Below are 14,641 nucleotides of genomic sequence, written 5' to 3'. Positions count from 1 at the left end.
TTCATTCGAGAGACAACACACACAGTGATGAATCACCCTGCCTGTGAAACACCGGGATGACAGTTTATAGCTGGGTCTGGATTCAAATCCAGGCTACACAAAGTAAGCATGCGTGCCTCGTGGGTTTCCCGTCATGGTGTGGCAATTCATCATTTCATAACTGAAAATATTTTTTTCTCTTTGTGATCACAAAATATATTTTGCCTTCCGATCTCTGGTATAGAACCGTGGTATCGTCATTGAAACTTGAAGAACACATGCCAAGTGGCTTCACCAAGCACTCCACAAAACAGTAGAAGAAGCTTTTAAAAGTGAAGCATTTCATTTATATTTCTCTCTATCTCCATGCCAAAGTGACAGGTCGTATATGGTCAGGTAGGTCAGGTATGGGAGCATGCGCCAGAGCAGCGCGTCACTGCGTCCACTTTCCACCGGTACTCCAGGGACCTCGATCTGGCCATCCCCATCTCCTTGAGATGACGATCAACCTGCTGCAACCACGGGGCAAGTGGTCGGCCCATTGGCCTCCTCCACTCACGAGACTTCCTCACAGAGCAGTGTGACCACTCCTCATTTTCATAAATGCCAAGGTGAGCCAATGAAAAAAGCCAAGAATTCACAAGGTTTCGGAAAAGCAATGATAATCGAAAACCTATACGCCAAGAGAACCTAAAGAAAACCAAGACGCTAAGGTGAACAACGAATAGCCAAGATCTTGTGAAAAAAAAAGCCAAGGAGTGGTCACACTGTCACTGAGAGAATCTGGTGAGCAGGATCAGCATCAGGAAAACGAGCCACATGTCCATTCAGCCGCAGCTGACACTCATGGACTATACAGGTAACAACTCTCATTTGAGTCTCTCTCAGCAACGGCTCGGTGGACACAAAGTCCGAACAGTGATTGCTAAGGATTCTCCGAAGAGACCTGGTACCAAAGGAATTGTCTCCATCTCAGATCCTTGGTCAGAGTCCAAGTCTCGCATCAATAGAGCAAGACTGGAAGCACCAGGAACCTGAAGACTCAGACTTTCGTCCTCCCGCAGGTACCAGCAGTGCCACACCCCATTATCCAGTGAAGCCATGACACCCCAGGCCCGACCCAGAGGTCTATTCACCTCTGACTCTCAACCAGCAGAGACATGAATATCACTGCCAAGGTAAGTGAATCTCTCCACGACCTCAACATCCTCAGCACAAACAGGCACAGACAGGACAGCAACATCCAAGATGTCATTGAAAGCCTGGAACTTAGTTTTGACCCAAGAAATCACTAATCCCAACGGCTCCGACTCCTCATTCAGCACCTCGAGGGCCCCCAAAAGGATGTCGAAAGTCTCCGTAAAGATGACTGCATCATCTGCAAAATCAAGGTCCGAGATCTTGACATTCCCAAATGATGCACCGCAGGCTTGATATCTCTGACATCCTCCCAAGAATCCAGTCCGTACAAGCACTGAAAGGTGTGGGGGCCAGGACACACTCTTGACATCCTCCAGGAACAACTGGAAATCAGTCAGAGAGGGTACCACCACATCTCACAGCACTCTCAGTACCAGAGTACAGTTCAGACATTAGATCGATCAGTTTTGCTGGCACCCCACAAAGACCAAGAATACTCCAGCGGGCATCCCGATTGACTGAATCGAATGCTTTACAGAGATCAACATAGGCTGCAAGCAGCCCCTGCCGAAACACTCGTCTGCATTCGATGAGGACCCGAAGAGCAAGGTTACGGTCAATCGTTGAACTCTTTGGTGTTAAGCCTGAGCGCTCTGGACGGACGCTGGTGCTCAAGCAGATGATGGCAAACCCTATCAAGAATTATCCGAGCAAAGACCTTGCCCGGCACCGAGAGCAGCGTCAACCCTCGGTAGTTTTTGCAGTCTTGGAGATCACCCTTCCCTTTCCAGAGAGGGACAACAAGGCCCCTCTTCCAGTCAGTTGGGATGATGCCTGTGTTCCAGGCAGAGCACAGAACAGCATGCAACAACACGAGTGCAGCATTTCCACCAGCCTTGAGAAGTTCAGCATGATGCCACAGATCCCTGGAGCTTTACCCCATTTCAACCGGTTCACCACAGCCTGTGTTTCCACAAGCAAAGGTGGACCACCGTTGATTGGAGGGTCAGCAACAGGGATTGTAACACCCCTGACGTCCAACTCGACAGCTGGTGGATCAGCCTGGTACAACCGCTCAAAGTAATCGGCCCAGCGGGCCTTCACTTCGGACTCCTCTGTCAAGAGCCTACCACCCTCTGCTCTAACTGCAGTACACCGAGGGATGGGCTTGGATGAACACAATGCGCAAATTCCCCTGAAAAGGCCCAGTCACACCTTGACGTTTTAGCCAGCTTATGCCGATTTTTGGAAAATTTGTGTAAAACGCTGGTACACGTCGAATACGTTATGGGTAAGTTTTGATAACATTGAGAGCACGCTGAAAAACACTGCCATGCGTCGTAGTACGCTGGCTTTAAACGTTGTACTTTTTGGTTGTCCTCAAATTTTCCATGCTTGAAATTTTAAGACTTGTGCCAGCGTATGACTCACACGTTCCGCATAACGCTGGCCATAAGTTGTAGGCACGTTACCCGATCGTTGACACACGTTACTTGGAAGTTACTCATAAGCCGAAACACGTCAAGGTAATGTTTAGCGTACCCGAAACTTATTGCTAACCTATGAGTAACGTGTTGTACGCACGATATGCGAATGTTGGCACACGTCGATAAAAGTTACTTGTCAGGTACTCATAAGTCAAAACACGTCAAGGTAATGGTTAGCTTCAGTGTTCCAGACTCCATGTTTTTTGTTTTTTTTCTTCGGTATGACGGTGATGTTGACACTTCGATTTGTCATGCAGTTATAATATAATTTAATTAAAAGGCTGCCGCTCAACGATTTGAATGATAACCGCACTGGAAATCGAAGTGTCAACATCACCGTCATACCGAAGAAAAAAAAAAAACCATGGAGTCTGGAACACTGATGTTAACCATTACCTTGAGTGTTTCGACTTCTGAGTACCTTACAAGTAACTTTTGTCGACGTGTGACAATGTTGGCATATCGTGCGTACAACTTATTCCCATCGCATGCGGAACGGTTTCATACGGCAAGTACGTCGTAAAATGTTTAACACGTTTATAATTGCAAGACGTACTCCACTTAATACGGCGTATGATAGCGTACTTTAGCGTTCTATTCACGCATACCAAACTTACCCATACCGTATTCGACGTGCGCCAGCGTTTTAGATGCATTTTTCAGAGGTCGGCATACGCTGGCAAGATCGCCAAAGTGTGACTGCGATGTTGACACTTCCATTTCTCCGGCGGTTATGATTTGAATTGTTGTGCGGTAGCCTTTTAATAGGCTACGTCATGTCATCGTCGGCGATACGTGCAGCGCGCTATGCATAAGTTAGACAATCGTTGGGCATAGGTTGTGAACGCTGACAACAGGCTAAGCATTCGTTGGTATAAGTTATCTATAAGACAACAAAACGTTCTGTGTCCGTTACTAATAAGTTATGCATACGACCAACCCGTTATGAATACGTCCGATCTTAAAAAAAAAACATCAAAAGTTCAACTTAAGCCAGTGTTTTTCATACATTTTGATACGTTGCCATTGCTGGCTAAAACGTCAAGGTGTGACTGGGCCTTAAGCAGAACGAGAATCACTTGACCACAGGTGATGCTCTACCCCCTCACAGATACGCCTCAGCTCCCTGAACAGCTCAGCTCTGCCATTCAGCCTGGCCCTGCAACTCTGGTCAATGGTACCAAGTGTCCCTTGAGAGACAAAATTCTTCTTTGCCCTTTGGTGAGTTCCAAGACATCCACCGGCAACATCAAGGACGGTGGTCTTGAAGGCACTCCACAACTCTTCAGGACCTCCCAAAGCACCCAGACCCCCAAATCTCCAATCAGCTTGTTCGCAAACTCCTCAGCTACCCTCTCATCCTTGAGCTTGCGAACATCCAGCCAAGGCTAGGATGGTACCATTCTCCGGATTTAAGGTGCAACTTCAGAGTTGCGACAAGCCGGTGGTCAGTATTAAGGAACTGAGCACTGCGGCAGACCCTGCAGTTCTGGATCATCCTCCAGCGACCATCAACGAGGACTTGGTCAATCTCCTTTGCCACACCGCCAGCGTTGGAATACCAAGTCCAGCGATGTGCTTGTGGGCGCTGAAACCATGAACCGGCCACCCTGAGTCCATGACTTCTTGCAAAGTCAAGGAACTTAATGCTGTTCTGGTTCACAGTTCCAGACCCATGGGGACCAAGACACGTCTCATAACCATCCCTATCAGTTCCAGTCGATGCATTAAAACCCCCAAAGACTGGAAGAGCATCTCGTCTGGGGCACTGATCAACCAGACTCGAGCGTGGCATAGAATGCATCCTTCACGGTGAGATCACTCACCTCAGTCGGAGCATAAACAGAGACCAGGGAAATGACACCGAAGGAGTGACGAATCCTTAGTTTCATAATACGCTCGTTGACCGGTGATACCTGTGATACCTCAATTATCATTGGCGTCAGCTTATTGGACACAGCTGCAGCAACTCCTTCGGAATGATAACCATCATCGCGACCAGACCAATAGTAGGTGTAACCACCCATCATGATCTTGCCGCAATCCGGTCTCCGAACCTCAGAGAGTGCTGCAATACCGATGTCCAAACGCTTGAGCTCAGATGATAAGAGACAGGTGATCATCCTCTCTTAGGGAAAGGACATTCCAGGCACCCACCCGAAGGGACCACCTCAGGTTAACCCAAGGAGACCGCCGTCTGGTGCACGACACCTCAGCACCACTCCGACACACTCTCCCGCAATCTGACCCAGGAATGTTACCCCATGGTTTCCCTCCTATCATCAAAGATTGGGGGTCCTGAAGGCTTTGCCCCAATCCCATCATCCGGTGAGCTGCCCTGCGAAGAGAAGCTGCACAGGAGGTACTCCCACGGAGTGGGTTTTCAGATTTCTTTGCGTTTTTGTGTTTTGCAGAATGAAGTTTTACGGTGGTCGGAGTGCAAATCCTGCCATCAACCTCCTAATAAGAAGTAAACCAACTGCAGGAGGACGTCCGCAGACACAGTTGGGCACGAGATATGGATGGCCGTTGGCTCACAAGGAGCTCTTCCATCCTTTGACAGGTTTTGTTTTTAATCCTGCTGGGTGTCCATATCCAAACACCCTCCTCACCAAAAAACCTGGTGGGGGAGACGGTTTAGTCACCGACAACCCGACCATGGAACAGGTTAGTTCAGGTTTACATGGTACCTGTAGCAAGTCACAGATCTAATCTGGCCTGATCTGACTTGCAAAGGGAAGAAGAATGAGGGAAGGGAAGAACAAAAAGGGAAACGTCATGGAAAATAAAATTTCACATTTTCAGCAAGCCAGCCACTGCCTGTTTCACCGTAGAACAACACGTGGCCAACAACGCATGCAAATGGCCCTGAACTTTGTTCAAGTCAATCGACATACAGTATTCAGTGACAGTGTGAATATTGTAGAGTGCTCGCCAAGTGGCTTAAGCACTCCAACGAAATGGTTGATAAACAGCTCGCTTGCCACGCACACGGAAAAAGTACACAAAAAGGAGAACCACAAAGGCTTACCTTTGACATATAATTCTTTAAATATGGAATTCAAGCAAAAAAATTAACAAAATGCAACTTAAAGATATAACAATCCAAAGAGAACACAAAATGTTGGCCAATGCATTTCACTGCTCGAACCAACAAAGAGGAACTCCGAACACGAAGTCGATGAAGGTTTGTTTTTGTTTTTATATGCATGAATGTCGAAGTGACGGACAGATAATGAAAACCTTGCATAAAAGATTTTATGAAGCGTTGTCTAAAAATTAAATTGCATAACATTTTCAGGCGGCGAGGCATCACCTGAAGGACTGCCACCATCGCGAAGCTCATCCGATGTGACACGTGTAACTATTTAATTACTTTTTTTGTTTGTATTGTTGTGGTTACCAAATTCGCAAACCACCATTCAGGTCCCTTAGGTGAGGTATCTCGGCAAGTATATGTGTAGTTAGGCCCAAACCCGTTGTCTAGTGGGAATACATGTCATTTATGCGTGCTGCGACTCTTCAGGATAGCCGTTTTTCTTTTGCTATCTTTATTTTGGACCAACCGCCATGATTACCACCACAACCACAACATCAACCACCAACCACAACGCCGCTTCACCACAACCGCCACGACCTTCACGTCACACCTCGCAACCGTAGCATCGCCACCGTTCTTGCCCCGCTGTGGGTACCGGTGTTGGACTCGTGCAGGGCGCACGTCGAACAGCGTGTACAAAATCACGGATTTTGTGCTTCAAAAACGGATCAAAAACGACACACGCCCACTTTTTGCCGTCCAATCGGTGAGCGAGGGGCGATTTGGCCCCGCCTCCAGGACGATCGATATATGCAAATTTGTGGATCAAAAAGCCTTCACGCCCACTTTTTCTCGGGCCAATGGGGAGCGAGGTGAAAGGTCAAAGGGAGGGGGTCAAAGGCAAAGCTACGGGGGGATAAAAGGACCGTGTTCGTCAGTCAGAGCCGTGTGGAAGTCTGGAGCCCGAAGCCTGCAGTAGCTGGAGAAGCTGAAGAGAGTCCAACGAGGAGAGTCCAAAGAAGAGTCCAGAGTCGGAGAGTCCAGAGGCGGAGAGGCGGCAGCGGCGAAGGCAGACGAGGGGGTGCTCGCGTCGGTGCCGGGAGCTGCACGCCCGAGGGAGGCCGGCAGCGCGACCTGGCCGAGGTGGAGACGCACACCAGGGATAATAAAGATCCTCTATACCCCGAGCATCAGCAACCCCCTCCTGTTTCCCCCCGCGCTGAGATAGTGCGACCAAGGGGGCCCCTTTCCCACCCCCTGCCAGACACTGTCCGCGAGGTCCGCGGAGTTGGGGCGCCATCGCCGCTCCGCGTCTCATCACCAGACGGGTAGGCGCGACCCGGTCTCGGCCTCAGGCCCGCCTCATCCTTGAGGGTATTCTTTTCCTTGGTTTTGGGTATGTGTTGTCGGCGCCGTCTGTGAGGTAGAATTGTATAAGTGTTGCCGTGTGCTCGGTAGTCGGTATTAGCTCTGCATTGTTTTCGCTTTTATATTTGCTTTTTGTGTAAATGGAATTGTGTTTTTTCTGTGTGCTTTTGGTGGAATTGAATATGTGTGCTTTCCGTTCGTCGCGAATAAATGTGCTTTATTGTTGAACTGTTACCCGCTTCGCTTCGTCATTTCTCCCATTGAACCCTCATCTTGCTTCACGTAAAGGGTTGGTAGTGGGCTGAATACGCCCGATAATTAATCGAACCGTCGAGGTCGACGATAACACCACTCGGTTATTCTGATAGTACGGAACGGGTCGCTTAAGTGGCCCGTGTCCGAAGTCGACCTGCGGCGAGGTGCGATCGCCCGGTCTACCCTCCGCGTGGGTACTTAGGTAGGTCGACCCGGCGAGCAACCCTATCCCACGCGGGGGCTGATTGGCTCGATCGCGGTGAGACCGAAAGGTCCACCCGTGACTGGTTCCCGGCGTTAGTCCGAGAGGGTCACGACTGGATTGTCCGTCCGGTGGGCGACGTGCCGCGATTCGAGTTACGTGGCCGTCAGCACGCCGGCGGGCGCGAATACCGCAACAGTATCAATGTCAAAGTGACGGGTTGTATAATGGAAAAACAAAACGGGGAAATGTCATGGAAAATAAAATTTCACATTTTCAGCAAGCCAGCCACCGCAGAACAACACGTGGCCAACAACGCACACGAGTGCTCCTGAAGTTTGTTCAAGTCAATCAACATACAGTATTCAGTGACAGAGTGACTATTGTGGAGCACTTGCCAAATGGCTGGAGCACTCCAACGAAACGATCGATAAGAAACGGCTCACTTGGCACGCGATTAGCAATCACTGAACCGTCATATTAAACATACACCTCCCAGACTCCGGAGACCCCCAAAATGTAAAATATATCCGAATTGGACAAATGAACTGTTTTTTTTAAGGAGTCGGAACTGCTTGTAAGTTCGATTCTGGAGCTTAAAATTTGTAATTCGGCTTAGTTTAAGAGATTCTCGAGGTTATGGCATATGCGAAAATTAAATAAAGCCACGAACGCTGTCATCTCTAGGCGTTTATAAGCATTGCAATGTACCCAGCGATGCGTAGTAAGATTAACAGGCATTCGATAATACGAGTGAGGAAAATGAAATGAAAAAAAAAAAAAACCTATCGTTAAGAAATCGTTGCTGCCTGTTCCAAATCAAGGCATGGTGAGCAGGCCAAAAAACATGGTGGCTTCAGACCGCAGCAAGGTTACCCAGGAAACGCCTTAAGACCCCAGAGAGCGAGGTAGCCGAGGATCACCTGATGAAGGATATAATTTTAAAAGGCTGTTCATGATCTTCAAACAGGGTGTTTTAATTAACCCAAACACCCAATTTTCAGTCATGCACTTCCTTGGAGTTCCCTTAAGATGCATGCAAAGTTTCAGGCTGCTGGGTTTCATTGTTTTGGAGTTATGGAAAAGACATGGACACACACACACACACACACACACACACACACACACACACACACACACACACACACACACACACACACACACACACACACACACACACACACACACACACACACACACACACACACACACACACTTATTCGTAATCATGGGCCCGTTGGTCTGATGGACCAAATTTTCATTGGTCTTCACAGCTTTGTTGCATACCCAACTGACTGTACTGCATTAGCATTAGCTTGCCTTTCACCAAGCCCAGATGTTTTTGGGGCCAACGTGGGGATTCTATGTTCATCATCATTAATATTATTATTATTATTATTGCCAAATAATACAACCATCTATATATTAATACTGAAGGACCAATTTTGTACTCCTCCAAGCAGTCGCGTCACGTTTTTCTCGGTACTGTGACCTGGACTGAAAGAAACTTCGTACCTGTAAGTGCATCGCACATAGTGGCAATAGTCAACCTTCAACTCTGAAGCAGAATAAACACTTTTCGTCCAAAAAATCCATAGCAGATGAATACTTTACTCTGATGAAACGTCACAGCCCCGTCATCGAAGTCCCTACCCGGGTTAAGGTCTCATGTTAGAGACTTCTACTTCAACCCGGGTTAAGGTCTCACGTTATAGACTTCATATTTGGTACCTATCTATGTGTCCTATGTCCTATGACCTATGTCCTATGTAACTATTTTGACTCCAAAAAAATTCAGTGTCATATTTGTGTGGTCATAATTTGTGCGACCGACAGTGAAAACCGGAGTCCAAAAATTAAAAAGGAGTAGTGTACACCAAAAATGTCGTGTACAAGGACGTTTTATCGGCCTCATTAGGTAAGGCCATGGAGTACATCGACTGGGATCCGGCTCTTACAAGAGCCACCACTGGTTGTCATATTGGGCTCATGGAACGGAATCCGTCTGTGACGGGGTTTTGGCTAGTTCTTATTATTGTTGAAAATATTAATAGTGTTAATTAATATATGCTTTGTTGCAATGTTATTGTTTTTGTTATACAATTTGTTTTGAGAATGCCATGACATGGAAGGATGCATGAAGCTGCTTTCTATACCTAAACATGGCGTGCATTTAAAACATCGAAATTCTCACGGATTTTTAGATCCTCGTGGAGGATCTCTAAGTCTTACTCACGTTGTTGTTCTTAATCTTCTTCTTGTGGACTTTTTTGTTTCACAGCCTACAGTTTTCATCGAAACTTCCTGAAACTTGGTAAAAATACACTGCGCAAACAGTAACCATCTCCGATTTTGAAAAATCCTCCTAGAAAAAAAAGTTATGACGTCAAAATATCTCCGCTAATGGAAATCGCCTAAAAAAATATCTGAAACTAGGCAAGCATTTTGAATTCTGTTTGCGGGAATCGAACAGGGCATTAGCAGAGATGAATTACCGCACATATGATACATCACTATGACGTCATATCAATTTTTATGACATCATTCCTATTTTTGACATTTTTTGTTTCACAACCCAGAGTTTTCATCGGATCTTCGTGAAACTTGCCAGGCATATGCAGAAAGCCCACGCACAGGCAGCAACAATCTCCGATTTTGGAAATTCTTCCTAGAAAAAAAGTTGACGTCATAATATCGCCGCAAATGGAAATCACCTACACCAATATCTCTGAAACTAGGCAAGCCGTTTGAATTTTGTTTGCAGGAATCAAGCCGGGCATTAGCATAGATAAATTTATCGTAAACCTGATAAATCACAATGACGTCATATTCGTTATGACGTCATCATTAAGAGGACGTTTGAATCCTGAGCCAGCTATAAACTATCACCACAGTTCTTCACAAGCAGGGTGATTTATCAAAGTGTGTGCTATCCCTTAGATAGATGTTAAACTAGATGTCTCATCGCGGCATGAGTTGGTGGACATTGAATATCCCACGGTGTCCTTCGCAAAGAGAAGGCAAGCTATCGCCGACACCCTGAACAAATTAAAAATTCCTGCTCTAACCTGGAGAGGGCATTGCATCAGCTGCACAGCCGTGACCTCAGCCAATGATGCCACCCCGCAACCTTTTGCTGCACGTGAAGGAAGAAATGCACAGACAATAACCTTTACAAGACTCAGCCATCGTTTTAAGGATTCAGCGAATAAACAAATTATTACGTTGCTGGAACAAAGCTAAACTAGAGGGGGAGCACTCGGTAGTGTGCAAAACCTCCGCCGCCAATACTGCTCGGTCACTCAAGTGAACCTGATATCCTATTCATTCAATTTGACGTCAACAGTGCTCACAGAGTTATAGTTTGCAACTTTCCCTTTTACTTTTAACTTTTACATACTCAATTCATTCGTCATAACTAGATTTCTTGAGACAGAAATTGATTTTACGTGGGTATATCCACCAGAAGTTCCAAAATCAGCCCCAATTATAATTTTGCCGTGTTTTTTTGTTGGAAATCACTTATAACATGTAGAAATGCAAAAAAAGAAATCGAAATTTGGTTGAAAAAAAAAGTTGCAAAATTTTTTTCTCTAACTTTTTTTTTGGGGGGGGGCGGGGGGTTAGAAATCACTTAAAACGGCCATATTGCATAGCGGCCATATTGCATTTTGGACAAAGTCCAAAATCTAATGGCATGATCCTTGGACCATACCTAACCCCCCCCCCACCAAGTTTCGTCGAAATCCGTCGAGTTTTTCCGTAATACTGTTCACAAACAAACAAACAAACAGAAAGGGGTGAAAACAGTAACCTCCATCCATCTTCGATGGCGGAGGTTAACTATTAACAGGTAAAGAAGGCTTGTTAGGGATGAAGGGAGGATCCAGATTCCCCCCTCCACCCCACCCCCCCCCCACCACCCTCCAGACCTCCACCTTCTCCTCTCATTTCCTGTGCTTTCCACCATACTGCTTTGAAAAGATAACGGCCAGGCTGCATCCTTCATCTTTATTCCGCTTCTTTCCTCTGGCTGTTCTCTTTCCTTTCATGCTCAATGACCACCCACACTACACAATTGTGGTTTTTACCAAGAATGTAATTTTGTGCACCATCTTGCTCAGTTGTGATGCCCAATATGGAAATCATGGTAAGTAGCCAAATAATATTTTTAAAAAAAACTCTTAAACATGCCATTAAAAACACTTTCACCTGTATGCATCCTTCAGAAACAACTCTCCATCAAAGATGGGCATTAAGCAAAACATCCTTATATTCTGATCAGAAGAAGGGACATATGAAGGTTATGATTTATTTGTCAAAGCTTACATCTATGCTAATGGTACTTACCCTGGAGGTCTGAATTTCCTCAAATGAAATCAATGCTTGCTTGGTGCATTTGTATCTATATGACCAAGATTTAAGAATATATATATATATATATATAAATATATAAATATATATATATATATATATATATATATATATATATATATATATATATATATATATATATATATATATATATATATATATATACACACACACACACACAAACATATTGTTGTGGGCCTGGGATTAGGTGAGAAGACCACCGGGGGGGGGGGGGGTGGAATCTATCTTGGGATCTCACCAGACTCCCTGGAATTGCAGGCCGTCACACATGGATAATTCCGTGACGCGGCGGTTTGCAAACCGACCGTGAACGCCAATAACTAGACCACCGGGGGGGGAGTTATCTCGGGATCTCACCAGACACCCTGGAATTGCAGGCCGTCGCAGATGGATAATTCCGTGACACGGCGAGTCGCAAACCGACCGTGAACGCCAATAACTCAACCACGTGACCTCGGGTCCTAGCGTCTGTGGGTTAATCGGGTTACCTAATTAATCACGTGACCTAATTACTGGGGGATACATACTCGGAACGCCTTGTCCGAACCAAATCAGATGCAGCCGAGCGACACTGCCAAGGGCTTACCGGCGAAAAGGAACGGATCGTTGATAATAAAGTCCCGACTAGGTTAGGATACGGACCATGCTGGATCAATGAAAGAAGACAAGAACGAGCTGGGACCATTGCCACAAAGGATATATTAAGAGGCAGTCGAGAAAAGATGTGTGGCACTGTGAATGTTGTTTATTGTTGTCTGTAGCAGGGATAGCAAGAAAAGTGAGAGGTGCGGCAATATACAAGCAACTTGCAAAAGCAGACACAGAGCAGAGTTATCCCCGATATAATTCTTGTACAATCTCAACTCGACTTAAAGGCGCTGTCACACCTTGACGATTTAGCCAGCAATGGCAACGTATAAAAATGTATGTAAAACGTTGGCGTATGCTGAAATTGATGGGTTTTTTTTTTGTTGTTTTGGTCGTATTCATAACGTGTTGGTCGTATGCATAACATATTAGTAATGGGCACAGAACGTTTCGTTGTCTTATAGATAACTTATACAAACGAATACTTAGCCTGTTGGCGGCGTTCACAACCTATGCCCAACTGAGGCAGAGCGCGCTGCACGTATCGCCGACGAACTCGTGGCGTAGCCTGTTAAAAACCTGCCGCACGCCGATTTAAATCATAACCGCCTGAGAATTGGAAGTGTCAACATCGCAGTCACACCTTGACGATTTAGCCAGCGTATGCCGACCTATGAAAAATTTGCCGAACCAAGCTGGCACACGTCGAATACGGTATGGGTAAGTTGTGTATACATTAAGAGCACGCTGAAAAACGATGAAGTATGCTGTCATATTTCGTGGTACGTTTAGTACGTCGTGAAATTTCAAGCATGCTGAAAATTTTACGACGTACTCGCCATATGGCTCACACGTTCCGCTACACTGGGAATAAGTTGTTGGCACGATATGCGATCGCTGACACAAGTCGACACAAGTTCCTTGTAAGTTACTCATAAGTCGAAACACGTCGAGGTAATGTTTAGCATACCCGAAACTTATTTTCTCCGTCAAGGCACATTTTCTTTCTTTCTCCTTGGCTCCGTGAAGGCACGTGACGAAATGTCTGAAGTTGTTTTTTTTTTTTGTCTATCACGAATTTTAAAATACTAGTGCATGCCCGTAGGTGCGTGCCCATACATGCGTGGCCGTACGTGCAAACAAAACAACAACAAAAAAAAAACTTTCAAACCGCGTGCCAGAAACAACAACCACACAGGCCGTTCCTTCGCTCTCACGTGCCCGTACGTGCGTGGCCGTATGTGCAAAAAAAACAACTTTCAAACAACCAGACAGGCCGTTCCTTCGCTGTCGTAAACGACGACTGGATTGGGGCATTGTGTTTAAGAAAATCGAGAAAGAAAGAATAGTCAGTCAGTCGATAAATCAAGAAAAAAAATCGAGAAAGAATACAGCAATCGTCACTGACTGGATTGGGGCATTGTGTTGAAGAAAATCGAGAAAGTACAGAAATCGAGAAAGAATACAGTAAGTCGATAAATCGAGAAAAAAAAATTGAGAAAGAATACAGTACTCGTCACTATCTGGAAGTTCGCATATCGCAGTTATGATTATTCGCAATTTAGTTTTAATGGCCAATTATTCAATTAGCGCCAACGTATTTTGCCTTTTCACAAGGAAAAACACGGAGAGGAGAGGAGAGGAGAGGAGAGGAGAGGAGAGGAGAGGAGAGGAGAGGAGAGGAGAGGAGAGGAGAGGAGAGGAGAGGAGAGGAGAGGAGAGGAGAGGAGAGGAGAGGAGAGGAGAGGAGAGGAGAGGAGAGGAGAGAAAAAACCCGTAATGGCGAACGCGGCTGAGTTTCTCTTCACCATCGACCACGGCTAAGCAGAAACGCTTCGTGTCATTGGTTGATATAAAATGGCCGCAGCAATGGTTCCTGTCATTGGTTGGTAAATAAATGGCCATAACTTGGGAAGCACTTGTCCGATTAATATCAAACCGTGAAAAGGCACATCCTCAGGTCCCCAGCAATATATCTGGCAAGTTTCAATTAGATCGGACCAGCGGTTGTCAAGAAACAGCGGTCACAGACACACACACACACACACACACACACACACACACACACACACACACACACACACACACACACACACACACACACACACACACACACACGCACACACACACACACACACACACACACACACACACACACACACACACACACACACACACACACACAGA

Source organism: Eptatretus burgeri, chromosome 4 (assembly GCF_056783735.1).
Source record: "Eptatretus burgeri isolate ZD-2024b chromosome 4, Ebu_testis_v1, whole genome shotgun sequence".
NCBI lineage: Eukaryota > Metazoa > Chordata > Myxini > Myxiniformes > Myxinidae > Eptatretus > Eptatretus burgeri.
Note: the sequence above shows the minus strand (reverse complement) of the source record.